Here is a 21,338-nt window from a genome sequence, read left to right on the forward strand (position 1 = left end):
AGTGAGCATTTACGCTCATAAAGACCTCAACACTCTTGGCATAAGGTTTGAGCACTAACTTAAGTAGCAAAATGAGCCCCTGTAAATTCACCCAAGAGGATTCCATCGCTGATTTTTTGTGTTTAGTATTTTATGAAATCTTAGCGTCGTATTGATTAATGACTTTGTTGAACTATCATGTGTTTCCTGTCCTTTTCCTTATAGACTCATAACACAACACACAATGTCATGTTTCAAAGTGCACGTTGTCTTCTGTAGAATATTTTCTTATACATTAACATTGGCTTGCAATCTGAAATTATTTCGTTGCATCCCTAGAGTGTGTGTTATTTTTTTAAGTGCATAAAATGTTGATGACATTTCTCAAATCATGTCAATATGTGGCACAGCTGGCGTGCAGTGCAAGCACCCTGTCCATCCTCGATATGCATCTTGTAGAAATTTTGAATAATTTAACACATATTCACAGAGATTATCCTGATCATACAATTATAAGCAGAACATGTATAATACATAATCTCCTCTACGTTGATCATCAATTTACAGAAGCAGAAACATTCACAGGCGCACATAGAAGCATCAATCAAACTCATAAACACAGTATGTATCCCGGGGAAAGCATCTCGCTAAAAACCCCACACTATCTGTATATTATATTGATTGAATCATGTAACAATACAAAGCATAATACTTCTCACAAGTATCTCCACCTGTTACACACAATACAGCTCAGATCTGATCTCCAAATCTCTTCCACTGCTTGCCTGCCTCCACTGCTCAATACCTGCTCAAGAACTGATGAGAATAGCTTCCCAAACTCGTTTTTCACCTGCAAAATAGTCACTCACTCTTTGTGGACGTGAGAAAAGGCTAAAATGTGGGCCAAATACGTGAGCAAACTCATTGGCATACTCAATCCCTTGATTGTGCAAGATCTGATGCACAACTATAGTCACAACTGATAGCAATCTGATTCTATGCCACTTGTCCCTATTGAACTGAACATGCACTGACATGCAACTGAGTTAACTGATGTATTCTTTAGTTGTATTATGAGTTAATAATTAGTTTAACAACTCATCATTAGTCTATCTGTAGTTAGACTAACTACAACTAGTTTAACTAAGTCAAACTGAACACAACTCCATCAACTGTACCTCCAGTCCACTAAACTCAACTCACTTGAGTTCTAACTGAAGTCATGCATGCAACAACTCAACTGACTCATAAGAAAAGCGTATTTCCTTCTGACAGCTGCATGTGCCACCTCTGTAGCTCAAACTGAAGTGCTCCAAGAGAATAAGATCAAGTTTATAGTCCAAATATTATTGTAAGATAATAATATTTGACTTTTCTATTTTTGACAGCCAGTCTAAAAATAGACTTTGATCACTCACACTTTCATCAAAAATAGAATTCCATCTATTTTTCCCAACTTGATCAATCATCCATAAACATAGACATGATCCATATGTCTAAAAATAGACATAGTCTAAAAATAGACTTGCGCCAAAAATAGCCTGCGGGCCCACTTAGTGAAGGCGACTCTTTTCACTAAGCTCCATCATCTTGTTGCAATCTCAACAAGAATTTCTTGTTGCACACTTTTCAACACTCCCTCTCAACAAGAAAGGCTTCCTCTCAAACCCGATCCTGTAACTCTGGAATGTTCTCCATGCAACACATCTGGCCGGTCCACTTGCTCTGTCATCAAAGTCTCTGACTGCTATTGCCTCTGTCGACTGAAACTCTGCATCTCTGTGCTCTTCAGTATCTGACTGCTCTAGCCTCTGTCACTTTGATCTCTGACTTCATCTGTGCTGCTGCTGGTTCTATCTCCCAGCATTGCATCCGCACTGCACTTCCCAACTGACCTCCCTGTTGGGATAGAAACATCCTCTGATGCTGAAGCTCTACCTGTTGCTGACAAGTGCTCCCTCTCTGACATCTGCGCTACTGCAACATCTCCATGCATCTCGCACCATTGCACACCTCTCTGTGCCACCTAGCACTGTGCAAAACACTTGTGCCTCTCGCATTGCTACAGCCTGCTAGCTATGCGCTGTCCTGGGATTCCCTACACTGTCGCTCTCTCTGCCGCTCCATCCGCATCTGTCTCTACCCAATCAGTCAGTTCCTGCTACTACACATCGGGGCTCCCGTAGCAAGGTCTCATCCAAGAGGTTGGGTACCTCAAGGATCTTGCCCCTCCTCCTTGGGATGATCAATCCACATCACCCCACCTCCTACCTGGAGGTATGGATGCATGCGATCCCTCAGCCCACCTGGCTTGAAGTTTCCCCCTACTGGAGGTCTCTGGATGAGTAGATGTCTCTACTCGATCTCCTCTCAGCTTCCCCTGTTGTGGCTCCTCCACAATCTCCTGAAGCTGCTGCACCAATCGTGGCTCCTCCACAATCGTCTGAGACTTCTTCTGGCTCTGCATGTTGAGAGGTAATATACGCTCCCTCTCAACCACCAAGTCTCCATCAGTTGCCTCGCTGCTCAAGGCTTTGCATGCATCTTGAACCTCAAGAGCATACAGGTTCCTGACCCGTAAACCAATCTCATGACAACGAAAGCATCTCACCTTCGACTTGTCAACCTTCTTCCCATCACTGGAAGAACAAGATTCGGAAAGAGAACCCTTCTCCTTCCCCTTCTTCACCTTACTCGCTAAGGCACAGTTCTCCTCATCCTGCATGGATGAAGAACTGTCTCTGGTGCGTCGTCTAATCTCCTCCTGCATCAAATCCAACCATAGTCGTTCCCAATTTGGCAGTTTCTCCCTTCCATTCACCGAGTCCTGGTAGCTATGCCAACTCTTAGGAAGGTCAAGGAGTCCTAGACTCACCATCCTCATCCGACAGTCACCCCCACACTTCCCAGCTCATCCCGGCATTGGGTGAACTTCATGAGATACTAGGGCATACTATCTCCATTCTCACACTGAATGTTTCTGAGTTTTATCTCTTGCTTTGGAATTAAATTTGAATTCCACCAACTCAAAAACTCAACCACTTCCGATCTAGAATTCGTGAGAACAAAGTATTTCTTGTACAGAGATTGACTGTCTGGGCATTCACCGGATATGTCACCTTCCAAAGGAAGGATGAATCCAGAGGCTACCTGGCCCGATTACAGACTCTGCCTGAAGAAATAAATTGTAAACACTTTCTGAATAGTAGATCTGATGATCAATCCTCGCTTTGATATCCTGTAGAAATCTCTTCTACAGATCAAGCAGCTCTGATACTATGTAGAAACTTTTTCTACAAATCATCTAGCTCCGATACCATGTAGAAATTTTTCTACAATTATCTAGCTCCAATACCATGTAGAAATTTTGAATAATTTAACACATATTCACAGAGATTATCCTGATCATACAATTATAAGCGGAACATGTATAATACATAATCTCCTCTACGTTGATCATCAATTTACAGAAGCAGAAACATTCACAGGCGCACATAGAAGCATCAATCAAACTCATAAACACAGTATGTATCCCGGGGAAAGCATCTCGCTAAAAACCCCACACTATCTGTATATTATATTGATTGAATCGTGTAACAATACAAAGCATAATACTTCTCACAAGTATCTCCACCTGTTACACACAATACAGCTCAGATCTGATCTCCAAATCTCTTCCACTGCTTGCCTGCCTCCACTGCTCAATACCTGCTCAAGAACTGATGAGAATAGCTTCCCAAACTCGTTTTTCACCTGCAAAATAGTCACTCACTCTTTGTGGACGTGAGCAAAGGCTAAAATGTGGGCCAAATACGTGAGCAAACTCATTGGCATACTCAATCCCTTGATTGTGCAAGATCTGATGCACAACTATAGTCACAACTGATAGCAATCTGATTCTCTGCCACTTGTCCCTGTTGAACTGAACATGCACTGACATGCAACTGAGTTAACTGATGTATTCTTTAGTTGTATTATGAGTTAATAATTAGTTTAACAACTCATCATTAGTCTATCTGCAGTTAGACTAACTACAACTAGTTTAACTAAGTCAAACTGAACACAACTCCATCAACTGTACCTCCAATCCACTAAACTCAACTCACTTGAGTTCTAACTGAAGTCATGCATGCAACAACTCAACTGACTCATAAGAAAAGCGTATTTCCTTCTGACAGCTGCATGTGCCACCTCTGTAGCTCAAACTGAAGTGCTCCAAGATAATAAGATCAAGTTTATAGTCCAAATATTATTGTAAGATAATAATATTTGACTTTTCTATTTTTGACAGCCAGTCTAAAAATAGACTTTGATCACTCACACTGTGATCACTCACACTTTCATCAAAAATAGAAGTCCATCTATTTTTCCCAACTTGATCAATCATCCATAAACATAGGCATGATCCATATGTCTAAAAATAGACATAGTCTAAAAATAGACTTGCGCCAAAAATAGCCTGCGGGCCCACTTAGTGAAGGCGACTCTTTTCACTAAGCTCCATCATCTTGTTGCAATCTCAACAAGAATTTCTTGTTGCACACTTTTCAACACATCTATGACTATGACTTTTAACACCATGAGTTGTAGTGTTTTCTTCTCAAAGATGTATGAAAAGAACCCACTTAAGACTGTGGATGAAAAGAAATATCAATAATATAAATGGTTGCTAAACATTGTAGATCTAAAACAACTAATAGAAACAAAACCTGCCAAAATCACAGTTAAACAACAAAAATAAACAATAATAACTCCAATCATCTAATGGAAACTAGATATACAAAGAATAATTTTTATTACAGCACTTGTGAAGGGAACAAACAAATGTTACCAGACCCCCTTGATGGGATGGGTTGTTGGCTATCCTCAAACGTCTTCAGCTTGTGTAGAGTCTCTCTACTCTATAATGTGTAAACCGTGCAAATGAAATGTTTGAGCTAATTGGGAACTCAAATGGAAGAAAAATGGTGGTGGACAATGAAAATAATCAGAGTTACAGTAGTGAGTGCAACAATGAAAATAATAAAAAGTGAATAATGAATGGAAAACCCTTCTATTTATAACAAAATATTGAGTTGTCCTCAAATAATGAGCAATAATAAAATATTATTAACCTCATTCTTGGAATAACCACTTGGAATATTTTATTATATTTGGTTAGGAGGGAAAAAGTATTTAAACTTTTATTTAGAAATAATAAATAAATAAATGATTTATTTATCATCTCAAGAAATTCGTTGAGGAATAATAAACAAATAATGATTTATTTAATTATTCCTAAGGGATTTAGTCAATTGACAAGGAATAATAATTAATTAGTCATTAATTAATTATTCCTAGAGAAAAATAAGATAATTAATAATTTATCTGTTGATTTTTCATAACTGGGTCAAATATGACAAGGAATAATAATTGAACAATGGTTTAATTAATTATTCCTAGAAGAAAATCAAAAAATAGTGATTTATTTAATTATTCTTCATAGGTTTAATTATAAATTACTTAACAAAGGTTGTTTATTAAGTAATTTCTCACAATGAAAGCAATTTAACTATGGTAAAATTGGCTTTACATGGTGTTCTTCAATCCATCTAGTAAATTAGGCTAGATGTTCAATTTTTTGGTGATAACAGATTGGCCCCCAATGTACGAGTGTTAGAATAAAAACGCAAGACCGAAGTACGTTGTAAAGACACAATCACTAGACAACACCATGGAGTCAGAGAGAGAGAGAGAGAGAGAGAAACCAATAAAGCTTAAGCAAAAGAGGATAGGGACAGAGCGGGTGAGACCAATGCAAGTATCCTTTTATGTTGTGGTACTGGACCTCAATGAGGAGGGGGAGGCATACCCATACCGACCAAGATAACTTAGTACAAAAATAATGGTGTGCCCAGAAACACAAAACTGAGCAATGAAGTATATGTTGAATGGTACATGACATGTTGGCATAAAAGAGATAGAAAATAATACAAGGTATCCAATATACATAATGCACCTGGAAAAACATGAGCCAGGACTAAATACAATAATATTTGAGTACATGAGATATAATGGCCCTTCCCTCAAAAAATGGGTGGGAGGGAGGGTAGAAGAATCAGAGAAGCCCCATTGAACAGGGAAGGGCTCTGTAAAAATGAATGGATCATCTGAAGGAGACGTGCATGTTATGAACACTATGATCGGTAGGAACTGAACCCATCAACTCTTTGAAACTGCATTTGAGGTTGTAGCATAATAGGAATGCATCCGAGCATGTGGGGGGCTACCTAAAGTGCCACCCCCTCATGAGGTCTGAAACATCTCACACACACCCGGGAATCAATGGTACAATCTACTACATCACTCAACCATCAAGTATATGAATCACAAACATGAAACAACCAAGTCAAAGGGAAATGATGACTCCCTCTGCTCGACCCGAGGTGCCGAACAAGAATGGAAGATAGAACCAAGATACACCACCCTCTAGGTTGTTCTTATAGAATAAATGAGCTGATGTTGATAGAATAGGGTGCACGATAGGTGAGGCAATGAGGATCCTCAACTAAGGTATGACAGAAAATAGTAATGTGGCTGATATAATGACACCAGGGATAATGGGAAAAGTGGTACTGAGGGACAAATAGATGACTTCCCTTGTCATGGCATAAAGTGCATGGTTGACCTGGCAGCGACCAACTCAACTCCAGAGGGGATGGGGACAATATGACTGGAGGAAAAAATGGGCAACACAGGATGAACAGTATGTAAAGATGGATGGAATATTGCATCATGATATAATGGGATGCGAAACACACTCCATGGATGCAATTGTGACTCATCGCAGATGCTCTAAACAAGGGTGACTCGTTGATGCTGCCACATAGAATGGGCCAAGTGGGGACCATGAAAACATGAGTAAAAGGTGGTTACTCATGACGGAAATCGAAACATGGTATGAAATGTATTAAGAGGAGGTGGCCCTCAAAGTACAAATGTTTCTTTATGAATAAATTCAATTTTAAGAGGCAACGAAATGACCTTTCTTAGAAAAATGGCTTCCTGGTGAAGTGTCAAATCATCAAATGAAATGATGCAACCTACCTAAATGCATGATAGAAATAAATATGTGCAAATAAATGGGAGATGATATGGGTAAAATTTGTTAAGATAGAGTGCATTACGAGGATTAGGAAGGAGTTGGCCTTTGAAATCCTCGAGGAAATATGCCCCCTTACCTAAGTCCTTACGAATGATGTAAGGTCCTAGCCATAATGATTCGAACTTCTGTTAATCTAGGTTGTCATTGATGTCAATATAGCAATGTTTGTGATGGAAAATTCCTTAATACATGATGTTGCCTATTGATGCCCAATGATCTTAATACTGCTCATGGAGGATCCAAGGATTGAATACAAACGTAATAGAAATAGTGGAACCAAGGAGGAAAGATATCGGAAACCATAAGAAGAGATAGAGAAAGAGTAAAGAGGAGAAGCCATCGTGAAGCCAAAGAGTAAGATGAAGAGTTTATTGAAAACTATCAAACAAGAAAGTTATTAGAGCAAGAGAAGAAAGTTATCGCATATTCCCAAGGGTAATTTCTATCTGAAGAACAAATAGGAACATTACGTTGGAGGAGTAGAGCTATTGGAAGTCAAAGGAAGAGCTATTGGAAGAAGAGCTATTAGAAGTCATCAAAGAGTAGCCAACAGAAATCACAGGAATGAGAAGCCACAAGAAATCCAAGCCAAGAGTAAGAGTCTAAAGGAAGAAAACAATGATATCGGAGGAGCATTGTGGAACCAGTGGTCCCATTACAACACACCCTAATTAATATTGCATCCGTCGTATTGGAAACTTCGCATCGAAAATTATGAAGGTTTTTCACATTAAAACTCTGATTGTGATATAATATGTGGACCCAATGAATGTATGGTAGCAGCCCTAATGTAATATCGCATCCACCTATTGGAACTTTCATGTCACAAGTTATAAAGGGATGTCACATTAAAAACTACGATTGCGATATTATTGCGGACCCAAATACAACACTATAACATAACTTAATGTAATATCGCATCCGTTGAATCGCAAGTTTCAAAGGAATGACATGTAAAACCTTCGATTGTGATAGAGTTATGGACCCGATGGATTCATTAAAAACAATTCATTGAATTTTGTATCTGCTCCATCAGAAGATAGAGCATGTGCACACTTGTAAAACCTCCGATTTTTATGAAGTTGAAATTGCGGGATTAAAGGAGTGACTCTGAATCTCTGATTCTCATGAGATTGCAATTGTGGGATTAAAGGTGATGATGTGGCATGTGGGACCTCCATGTGGGTATAGCAGCTCTTATATGGTTTCCGTGAATAATCAAGTCTATGAATAAAAGACTCCCCGATATATATTTTTAATATACAAGTCGACCTCCCTCCGATAGATGTGTCCTTTGGTCATTGGTGAAACTCATATAAAAACAAGTTAAAATGCTTCACTTCAAGGTGTGGATCTCAGGTATTGATTACAGAGAGAAAAGTAACAGTTCATTACTCGTGAACTTGAAGGAACAGAGGAAGCTGAATATCGAGCAAGAAGGAAGGAAGCCAAAGTTCCAGCAAGACAAAATGAAGCCTAAGGATGAAGCAATTCTGTTGATTGGGTTACTCTTTGAAAGGCACAGATTTGTGATAAACTAATCTATGGAAGAAGTACGGAACACAATTTGAATAATAGTTCTGTGAAAGGAAATAAAGTTTCATCTGTCATCGTTTGAAGGGAGCAGTAGATAACACCAGCATTGAAGTGTTTGTGAGTTTGTTTCTTGGAAGTAAGATATCGCAACAGTAACAGCAGTGGATTGGATCCTATAGGGTTGGTGCCCTAAAGGTTGGAGCCTCGAACAAACAAGGTAGGTGCCTTGAAATATAGGGTTGGAGCCTATGGGGTTGGTGCCTTAGAATTGAAAGGATTAGTGTCCTTGGAGTTGGTGCTCCTAAATCCAAGGTTGGTGCCTTGACAAGACAGGGTTGAAGCCCTAGAGGTTGGAGCCTCATCCAAACCAAGTTGGAGCTTGGAATACATTTATATTGTATTTATTATTTTACTCAATAAAATTATAATTATACATTTGTCTATTTAAATTGTGAAGAATTAAACTGGTAATAATAACAATTGAAAGAAAATATTGATTCACCCCCGTCTCAGTATTTCCAACAACTTCCCATGTCCCAGGGTATCATGGGCCTGGTCATACACCAGAACAAGATCACCTTCGTGGAAGGCACGAGGGTTGAATTTTTGGTCATACTGAGCTTTGGTGCATTTTTTGGCCACTTCAATGGTTTGCAAAGAAACACGACGGTCTTTAGAGGCGCATTCAAGCATGACAAGTCTTTGTTCTAATGGTTGGGCATTAGGGAGAAGTTTGACAGCTAGGTGGAGGGAAGGGATCTCACACTCGATTGGCAAGACTGACTCCTTGCCAAAAAAAGGTGGAAAGGAGTGAACCCAGTGGCAGTTTTCACAGAAGTTCTATAGGCCCACAAAACTGGGAAGAGCATAAGGTGCAAGTTGGTCTTGTACTTATTCACCATCCATTGAAGCACTATTTTGAGAATCTTGTCGACTGTTTCAACTTGTCCATTACCTCAGGGGTAATAAGACGAGGAATATTGGTGAGGGAAGCCTAATAGTGAGGATAGTCCATGCCATACCTCATCTTCAAAATGTTGGCCATGGTCATAGACCAATTGTTTCGAAACCCCAAATCAAGCAATAACATGGTTAAAAAGGAACAAGGATATGGTAGCCGCCATGTTGTTGAACGTTGGCATGGCCTCAGTCCATTTGGTAAAATAGTTGATTCCTACGATAATATACTTATGTTTATTAATATATGGTGGTCGACACTCCATAAAGTCAATGACCCATTTACATAAAGGACCAGCAACGATGACATGATGGAGGGAAGCTGGTGGGGCTCTTGCCTTTGGGGAAAAATGTTGGAAATTGGGGTAGTGTTTAACTGCCTTAATGAAATCACTGAAGAGAGAAGGCCAAAAGTAACCAGTGCACGTGAATTTGTGGGAAATGGCCATATTGGAGAGGTGACCACCACAAGAGCCACTGTGACAAGAATTTAGCACTTGCTCTACGTCAGGATGGGTGAGACAATGACGAAGGATAGAATCCACACTGCGACGATAGAGGTCATCACCGATGAGGTGGTAGCAAAGGGTCTAGTATCGAATTTGTCGTCGATCATCATGAGTAAGATGGGGTGTGAACTTTTGTTTTTGCAAATATGTGAGTATATCTGTACCGAGGATCATCTGAAGTGATGAAAAACAAGTGTCCAACGGGGAGCTCGTCATTAACCAGTGGATCACGTGCACCAGTGGGTAATTCAGAAATGAGTTCGGCAAGTGTTATAGACATATTTGGGCACCTCAACCCCAAAACTTATATGTCGATAAACTAGGGCTCATCAACCCCTAAAAGATTTGTTTCATACCCTAAAAGAGCTTAGTCATTTGATTACATCATTCTCCAAAAGTTCCACCTAAGAAGCCATCCAGAAATGGCCTAAACTAAACCATACTGGCTGCTACACTGGCCAGGTGTGATGCATACTAAGTGGTACACTGCTCAGGTGTGATGCACACCGATTATGCCTTCTATAGGGTGCGATGGGCGAGGATGGACAAATGTCCACGACAGTTTGCTTGGTGGTTGCTCATGGAATCTTCTAGAAACTTCTCCTATGACACTTGCCTCTCTGAATTCACCCAGGGATGAGTAAGAGATCCAACAAATCTCCAAGTGGAAAAAATTGTAACAAGTGGAATGACTCTAATCAAAACCCCAGAGATGACTCACACCCTTGCACACATCTATAAATGGATCCCTCATCTAAGAGATCCAGGGGTTGGAGTGTTGTGAATTGCAAGGAAGTGTTGATAGTTTATAATTGAGGAAAGAGCATTGTATTGTTGGTGTGATCTTGCTATTTCATGAGGTGAAGAGGACTTGATGCTAGGAGGATGATGCTAGATCAGACAACTGGGTTGTAATTCTCCCTTCTATTTAATAAAGTTCTTCAATTTTTCTTCCATATGATTGCGCAATTGTGAATGTTATCATTTTTTAATGCTATTATATGTTCATTATATATCTAATTTTGTGTATGTTGTAATAGATCAAGATGCTTTGATGGTTCTTTCTTACTGTGTTTCTACAGGTACTCTCCAAGCGGGATAAGTACTGGGAGGAGTTGCAAGATCTGTCAAGGGGGGGAGAGATTAAGTGGAAGTTCCAGGTTGGTCCCATTATATTTCTCTTATCCATTACACATAGAATAAATTGTTGAATTGCTTTAAACTGTTGTTTCTAGGGTAGTTTCCAAACCTAGAGGGCTAGTCACTCGAAAAGACACTAGTTTTCCCAAAAACAGCAAGGGCAAAACCTTTCCTACTCTTAGGCGTAACAAACTCAAGATCGAATTCCTGGAGGATGATGATCTAGTGTGCATACTTCCCATTGATGATCTGTCTACTCAATATGAAGTTCATGGGGTTGGAGTTTGTTATGACCCTAGTGGTATGCATAAGGATATAGTGACGAAGACTTTAGATGGAGAACACGACAACCAGCACCAATTTCTCTTCATGAGAGTAGTTAACGTGGGGACCTACTAGGTTCTTACTCACATAGTAGATAACATGCTCATTCCTATCTTCATCTCCTTGATTAAGGACCCCAGCAACTGAATGGGAAAAAGCTGAGATGTACAACATGAAATCCTTGGTGAAGTCAGGGGGACTGATCAAGGGTGCGGAAGTGAGAGCATGCTTCAGGGCATCAAAATACTATTGAGCATGGTCATCCCAAACAAATGGAATTGTTTGGTAAAAGATTCTAAGAAACCCATCCGCATTGGTCACATAGTTAGGTACAAACCTGCGAAGGAAGTTGGATTTTCCTTGAAGGATTTGTAACTGGCGCAAGGTACAGGGAGGTGGGAGCTCAAGAATGGATTGAACTTTCAAGGGGTCAAGAGCAATACCATATTTTGACTCAATGAAGCCTAACAGACAGCCAAGAGGAACACAAAAAACACATTGCAATGGATTAAGACGAATTTTATACTTGAGACATTGGAGAAAATGGTGCGCAAATCATGAATATGTTATGCCTGAGACCTAGAACGAGCGGTGAGATCATCAAGGTAAGCAAGGATAAGATGCACCAATTCATAAAAACAATATGACATGACCCACTGAAATGTCGCTCCATTATTTTTTAAGCCAAATGGCATGACCCAAAATGCAAAGGTTCCCCACGAACTAATGAACATGGTCTTTAACTAATTAGCACAATGGATACTGATCTAGTTGTACTCAGAGAATCCATCCATAAAGGATAGGACCTCATGCCGCAAATACTCATAAATGATATGGTCAATAAAGGGTGTGGGAAAGTTTTCTTTGGCACAATCTTTGCTTAGTTCATGAAAATCCATGCAGACACGAATGGTGTCTTGCTTCTTAAGGACAGGAACTGGGTTGGATACCATGTGGTATATTCAATGGGATAGATGAAATCAGCCTGCTTGAGCTTTTCGATCTCATCTTTTATGCCCTCATGATGAGAAAGGTGGATGGGTCTCAACTTCTGATAGACAAGAGTGGCATCGGGCCATGTGTCAATATGGTGTTCAATAATGGTGGGATCAAGTCTGGGCATTTTAGAGTAAGACCAGGCAAAAACATCATAGAATTCTTTGAAGAGATTGGTGTAAGCTTCAATTTCTTCCTGGGTGCATTTTTCCCCAACGTAATATTTTATTCGACCCCTAGTTTATCTAAAATTTTGATTTTGAAAGTAGGAGAGATGTTGGCCATATTCCCTTCTTTGAAAGCATCTGGGGTAGGGATTGGATTTCGAAACCAATCAACTTCTCATTAGATGAAGTAATTTGATTCCATAGCATATTGGTCATGAGACTGTTGTGGTAGGAAGTATGTGCGATGGTGCATATCATCCCAAGGGTAATCAGGGGTAGACATAGCTTCCATGATGTCCTCATCAGAATGGAATATGTGCAGACAGGAGGAATACTGACTACATGATGCGGCGGTGGTACCTAGTGCATCAACTTGAGAAAGAAGATTCACATACGCATCATATTGAATGGTAGACAACAAGCTCGTAGATGGACGATCTACGAATGTTGAGACCTTGGATTCTATTGAAAGAGGTTCAATAGAAGTGCATGCAGAAACATCAAAAAGGTTTTCCTACGAGGAACTCAAGGATGACGATAGGTAAATGATATGGCTTGTGGTGTCTGTCATCTCCACATCAAGGGGAGGGATCACAATGGTTGGACTAGAGTCCCCCTATTCTAGTTTAGTGGTACCAAAATCCAAAGGTAGAGGAGTAGGTGTTCCACTATGAGTGGTCTCGTATTGGTGAAGCGCTTCAAGGAAATCGTAAAATTCATTAAGACAAGGGCAACAATGGGAATGGTGACCATGATGATTGCATAAGGCACAAAGCTGATTTGTGTGTATCATTCTAAGTTTCTTGGGTGGACCTGGCAAGGTAACATGTACTTCAGGGATATTTGACTCAGGGAACGTTTCATGAACCAAAGGTTTGAGATGAAGAAACTCGGGAAAATTATTGGTGGCATGCCCAACAAATTTACATAAAGTACATGGAGGTGATGACTTTGGGGCCTTAGGGGCTAGAGGAACTTGAGGAGCCTTATCCATAGGTTCTTTCCTCTAAGATTTTCCCCCCTATCTGGATGCTTGCACAACAAGAGTGGGTTCTTGTTGAGGTTGTGAGGAACTAAAATAGCGGTAGGGGCCATAGTGACTATTGAACTGGGGTCAAAGCATGATAAGGTCTTAGCTGACAAGGTGGAATGCTTGTAGAGGGATCGATGTACCATACTGGGGTCCCCAAAGTCATGTTAGGAAGGATCGTCGAAGTTGTGACAGGGACGAAAAATATTCCTGGATGGGGAAATAAGAAAGGTATCTGGCCTACAGGGTAATGTCCTTGTGGAACATCTCCTAGATGGTTGAGACATGAAGGGACGGTTCCTGGTGGAAACATAGGAGAGGCACCAACAAACAGAGGAGGTCCTAGGGGGGTGGATCCAGAGGGCTCAGCTAGGATGGTAACCACAGTGTGATCAGGATTTGGTTCCGGATTCAATGTACAAGACTACTTAAGGGCAGCCCATGATGCTTGTAACATGCAAACACTCATAGAGTTAGGCTCTGAGATGAGAGGGGGAGGACCAGGGAAAGCACCCAACAATGAGGAATATTTGTAGACTCTAGGTGAAACACTAGTGGGAGGAGTTGAAGACTGCTAATTGACGAGATAATGGACTTGGGGGAGGTCATGGATGTTGGCTCATAGTAAGTCAATTAATCGATGGTAATGATCTTCCGTTCGTGGGGGAAGCACATATTGCGGAACACCGTATATGCAACGATTGACATGGCATATGTGTAACTACAACCTAAGAGAATGTTCTAATCCAAAGGGACATCAATAACCTCAATGTCGACACGGACAATCTTGCCCGCAAGAGTCATTGGACAGTTGCAGTACATGCCAAGAGGCTGGGAGGAGTGTCCATCCCAAGAATGCAAAGTGATGGTGTAGGGGGACAACTCAGGTGACATGAGTTGTTTCCAAATGGTAGTGAACATCACACAGGTGGATGCACCTTCATCAATAATTCATCAGGATATGACGGCATTATGGACTCGGACTAGTATCTCAAAAGAAATGGATGAAGGAAATGGGGGATGTTCTGATGTATCAACTGGGAAGACAATAAAATGATCGTCAAAAAGATCTACTGTGCCTAAGGCAGTTAGTAGAGATTTATTTTTATATGGTTACGACTGGACGACTTCCAATGTTTACATGGCAGCAGGTGATTGTGAAATTCATCTACTATATTGTATGTATGGGAAACTTGGTTAGAAGCTGCGTTACGATGTAATGGTCCCTTAGGGATCTTGGGAATTGCCTCAAATTTAGGCTGAGGAATCCGTAGCGGACCATTTGGGGTCATAAGAGGCTTATTAGATGCTTTGGTTTTGGACTCAGTGGCAGACGAAAAGGATGGCTTGTCATATTGACGCGACCAAGTTTGCAGGTTGATAGCAGAGGTATTAACCTCATCAGAATTCATCATGAGGATTTGGTAGTCACCAGGACCAGAAGGTTGGGGGGGATGGGCTGCTTCACCTGGCTAAGGTTGAGCAGCAATAAATCCTTACTAAGGGAAATGATTTGTAAGCATTTCAGTTGAGATGGCACGAGATTCTGAAGTGATTGTTGACTTATAGAAGTTTCTTGAGCTTCCCACATTTGGCGCATCTGGGGTAAGAGAGGACACTTTTGTGTATAATGGCCATGAACACCACACCATGTGCAAGGCTTATTTGTACAAATAGCCTTGTTCTGCTTTGGTTGGCTTCCCTATTTTTGGTTGTTAGTATTAGGTTGCTTCCCCTGGGGTTCAATAGGTTGATTACCTTGATTAACCTTGTTACCCTTGTCACCTTTCCCCTTATTCTTTTTCTTTAAATTTTGGGGATTGGTTGCACTCTGCTGTGCAAACACTTGACCCTGAGGGGGAAGTGGCTACTGGGGTTGAGGATGCATGGGAGGCTGCGGCTCTAATGCTTGAGTGGCTGGAGTGCTCGACTATGCATAAGGAGGAGAAACAATTTGGTAGACAGGTTGGGTCCCTGAAAACATGTTGCTAGTAGGAAGGGCATAAGTGTTGGAGGAACTGGTGCCCCCCTCTGGATAGCCATGACTTTGCTGAGCATATGGTGAGGGATGTGAAAGGGTTCTATTGATACCATCGGTAGCATGAGATGCCTCTAGTGCATTGGCACTTCCAGGATGTGGAAGGTATGGAATGGTGATATAGACATAACCGGATTATGCATAATTCAGGTTATCTCTTAGAGCAGTTTGGAGAGCCTCTTCCTCGGTTTAAGGAAAATGGGACACGACATATTTTCTAATGGGTGCCAAAAGGCTCCTAAGAAACCAATCTAGATAGACACGGTCTTCAAAGGGTGAGGCATGGCATGTGCTCCTCCTTCTATGCCACTCTTGAACATGGTCAGAAAGGTGAGTGGCGGAGGACTGACAGAATGAGGTCAATATCTCCGTACCAGTGTCATACCAGAGAGGTAATTGGAAATATGCAAGGAAATCTTTAGCAAGCATCATGAAAATGGAATGAGATGCAGCGGGCTGGTCTACATACCATTTTGAAGCGTCTCGAGTGAGCGTGCGTTGGAAAAGCTGAAGATGAATGGAGTCATCAGTAATGGAGTTGGATGAACACCACATGTGGAAGGAACATACATGATTAGTATGGTCCTCTCCAGACTTACCCTCAAACTTTGGGATGTTTGAGGGAAGCTTAATCGGTATAGAAGGCAAACCAGCATCATGCTATATGGAGTCATTTATCAACTAACTAAAATCTGGTAGAATTAACCCAACCATAAAAGGGAGCATGGGGGTTGCCGAAATGGTTCTTGAGATTGTTCTGCTTGATGTGACTACCGAGATAGAACCAAAGCCAACACGAGGTTGGTTTCCTACACCAGCTGTGTGTCCAGACATGGTGACGATATGTAGTGAAGGAGGCTCAGAATTAGATGAGGAATTAGATGAGCAAGGAGAAGAGTCAGTATGAGGACTCGGAGGGCTATGAACATGAACCCGATGGGGAGAGGTAATATGCCCAAGCAGAAACTGGGGGTGAAGGCCTAATAGTCTCCGTGACAAATGCCATGGGGGCGCAATGGTGGTTAGACACACATGACACAGAAATGGTGAACGGAGATCAACAATATGCCTTTGTCTTGATGAGAGGAGATAAATCTATTGTGTTAATTCTTGTCTTAGTGGTGTGAACCAAGTGCCCTTCGCTTAAGGTGTTCTTGTATGTGCAAGTGTATTTATTAATTAATCCCAGATATTGTTTGTAAATAAAAAAAAAAAACTTGCTGAAAATATATTGAAATTAACAACAGAAAATGAACAGCAAAACAATTAACTAAACCCCACCCAAACTTTGGTTTGTAAACACTGTGCTGGTTGGTGGAAAGATCAACTAAAAACACACTAAAAAGGCTAAGAGATATAAGTGTCGGTATGACTAGGATCAAATGACACTATGCTGCTAGAAAGTGGTGTAGAAACAACAAAAAACCAAAGAGGAAGATCGCTGAAAAAAGATAGGGAGATGGGTGTAGAACCTAGGGCAACCTATGGGATCCTAAGGTCAATTACGAGAGAAGTTTCAATATGAAACTATGGATGCTTAAAACCTATCTTTATAGATCTAAAATAGAAGGGTACATATCTGGAAAATATGGTTGAAAGTGATGCAGAAACTCAAACTGCTCACTCAACTAAACTCCTCCTATAAAGATGGTAGTGTACTAGAAGCCCTAGGGGATAAAATCCACTTCAACAAGTAAATAAGGGTAGATCAAGGCCTAAGTGGGATGAGACAAAGGTCAAAAAACCTATCCGACAACTCTCGACAAAACCCAAAAACAGATATGGTAAAAAACTAGAAACCCTAAAATCATAGGTACTGACCTGTTTTCAAGTGAGATCACACTTTTTGGGTTGAAATGTGTGCTTTGGACTCCATATCACACTTTTTGGGCTAAAAACTATGATTTATGCTCCTTGATTCTCAGTCAGCAAATCTCGGAAAAAAGTGTCGTCTCTGTCGTGATTGGTTCCTGTGACCTCCGAAAAAGATTATAAAACTTGTGGAAGTCAGAAATTTAATAGGTATAGTGTTAAAAAGCTAGAAAAAAACATTAAGAGATTGAAAAAATAAGAAACCCTAAGCTGAAAACTGAAGGTCATTGGGGTTTTCAGATTTAAAGTAAAAAACCCAGTTGAGTCACCAATTTTGTTGTAGTGTTTCCTTCCCAAGGATGTACGAAAAGAACCCACTTAAGACTGTGGATGAAAAACAGTCTCAACAAAATGCCAAAGTCCTGATCTATGCCACAATCATAATTAAAGAGCAAAAAGAAACAGTAATAACTTCAATCATCTAATGGAAACTAGATATACAAAGAATAGTTTTTATTATAACACCTGTGAAGGAAAAAATAAATGTTACAAGTCCCCCTCGATGGGATGGGTTCTTGGCTATCCTCAAACATCTTCAACTTGTGTAGAGTCTCTCTCCTCTATAATGTGTAAACCCAACAAATGAAATGTTTGAGCTCAATGGGAACTCAAATAGAAGAAAAATGGTGGTGGACAATGAAAATAATCAGAGTTACAGTAGTGAGTGCAACAATGAAAATAATCAAAAGTGAATAATGAATGGAAACCCCTTCTATTTATAAAAAAATATTGAGTTTTCTTCTAATAATGAGCAATAATAAAATATTATTAACCCCATTCTTGGAATAACCACCTGGAATATTTTATTATATTTGGTTAGGAGGGAACAAGTATTTAAACTTTTATTTAGAATAAATAAATGATTTTTTTATCATCTCAAGAAATTCATTAAGAAATAATAAACAAATAATTATTTATTTAATTATTCCTAAGGGATTTAGTCAAATTTGACAAGGAATAATAATTAATTAGTGATTAGTTAATTATTCCTAGAGAAAAATAAGTTAATTAACAATTTATCTGTTGATTTTTCATAATTGGGTCAAATATGACAAGGAATCATACCTGAACAATGGTTTAATTAATTATTCCTAGAAGAAGATCAAATAAATAGTGATTTAATTAATTATTCTTCATGGGTTTAATTATAAATTACTTAACAGATGTTGTTTATTAAGTAATTTCTCACAGTGAAATCAATTTTACTATGGTAAAATTAACTTTACATGGTGTACTTTGATCCCTCTAGTAAATTAGGCTAGATGATTAATTTTTTGGTGATAACACCATCGACACATGTCTTAACTACCCTTAGCATATCCTCCAGTGTATCCATTTAAAACAACATTTTCTTCTAATCTACCACCTTTGTGCAAAAAGAAATCCCTTTCACTCTAACGTAGAGGTATGGTGATTGCCAAAGAATCCCCAAGGAAATGCTTCTATACCTTTGAGTACATAAGTGATAAAATACGACCATAATGTCGACCTTAGTTACGCAATCCTTATCTCTTGGTTCTTAGCAGAATATTCCATACGACATTGTTGGGTGTGCCTTTGAGGATAAAAGATCAAACTACTCGTGATTGTCTTGGGTTCCTTTGAGGCTACCAATTTATGTTAGAATAATCCATATGTTAGAATAATGTAGAATAAATAATTATAAGTGGCCACCTTAGAGAAGGACCACTATGTTAGTGGTTGAGGCCTCATTAATGGAGGTTACGTTAGACAATTAGACATTATGGTTTTGATCAATTAGAAACTATTTATTATTATATTTATAGGCATAGTATATTAATGATTTTCCATGTGTATACAAGAATAACTAAGGAATTGTTTACCAAATCATGAAAATGCAACTTCAACATGTACATAAGGATAAAAATAAAATATTTACCATATCTATACAAATGCAAGGTAACCAAGGAAATATTTACATTGTATACATGAATGTAGTAAGACAAGGACCATTAGCACCATATTTACATATTTACCATGTGACTGGGGTCATTAGAGTACCTATATCCCCATGATTTTTAAGTGCTCTACGTTGACCTTTTACCACTATTTATTTATGGTTGACCTAATAGAATCCTTTCCTAGCCTGTAACAAGTTTTCATAATGAAATAGTGTTATGTGATATCTTTTGTTCATCGTGGAATTTCCAATACTTAAATCTCATACCATCATATGTTATATTTCATTTCAAAAAGAGTCAAGGGATCTCTACTTGAATGGTTCATGAGGCACAATACTTGCTAAGGTTTTGCAAATGGGGTAGCAAGCTAAGTGGGCTTGATTGTGGGGAAAACTCCACAGCTAAGCGCGCTTGAGCCAGAGGAGTCCTGGGATGGGTGACCTCCTGGGAAGTCCTGGTTATCGGGTGCAAGCCCCGGAAGTGATGATTGATGCTATGTGATTCATTTCACTAGTTTCAATCCCACTTCTTCACCCCTGTGAGCATCACCCAATGCAATGAGTGCTAAGTGAACTATTCAAAAATCATGAGAAATTAGTCAATTACGACTACCTCTCATGGAAATGGTCATACGTGAATGACTTACTTATTAACGCAATTGAATCCCAAAATGATATCTAATATAATGCACTGCGTAAACCCCCATACTTATATTTCATTTCCTTACCAAATTTATAAAAATTGCATCATCTATGAGAAATAACACGGGAAACTGATGTCATTGATAGCTTATCGAGCAAAAGTTGAAATAGAAGAAGCGATACTTTGGATCTGCAAATCCGAAGCCCAAAGGACAAAGCCAAGGCCGGGTGGCCCAAGACAACCTGTCGAAGCCGCAAGAAAAGAACACCACCATGAAGCCGAAGAAGGACACAGGAAAGTGGTGTGAGTTCCACAAGAGTCCCACTCATAACACAAGTGAGTGTCGGACCAAGCAATCGCTGGTGGCTGAGTTGAAGGCTTCCAAATCAGATGCATGTTCCGACCCTGAGCCAGAACCTGACAAGGGGAATGGCAATCCTTTTATATGCTTACAACCAGAGGTATCAACTCTGCTTCCTAAGGGGGGAGGAATGATCCAAGTGGATGTTGGTGGCCAACCACCTATCCCATCTGGACCCCCACAACTGTCCCTTTCAGTTTTTCAATTTCCTTAATTATAGCTCAGTTTACTATTTTTAGCAGTTTTTCGGGTCCTAAACTTCCGGAGTCGTTTTGAGGCCCTAAACGACGTTTTTTGGGAAATCTACCGCTAACGATTTTTTTTCAAAAAATCGTCTTTTCCATTGTAGTCCTCGGAGAGATCTTTCCAACGGGCTATCATGCGCGTCAAATGGAGATAATACGACCAATTCGCGACCCCGAGAAGTTGATGTACCAACTTACCCAAAAACCTGGCCCACAATTTGGCGTTTCATCTTCTAGGGTTAGGTTTTGGAATGTGAATGGTTTTCCATTGTTTCCAAACAATACATAGGCCTTCGAGCCTCATTGTAACACAGTTCAGAACAGTTCAGAGGCATGTAGCCACCACATCTCTTCTCAGAGATAAGCTACCATCGCCCTAGCTGGTTTATTTCTATTTCCGGTTGTAAGCATATTTCAGTGTTTTCCATTAATGAAATGAAGTATTATTTCCGCTGCATCTTTGTGTATATGGTTAT

The sequence above is a fragment of the Pinus tabuliformis genome, chromosome 7, assembly GCF_031772625.1.
Source record: "Pinus tabuliformis cultivar Carrire ecotype Pingquan chromosome 7, CPIR1, whole genome shotgun sequence".
Taxonomy (NCBI): domain Eukaryota; kingdom Viridiplantae; phylum Streptophyta; class Pinopsida; order Pinales; family Pinaceae; genus Pinus; species Pinus tabuliformis.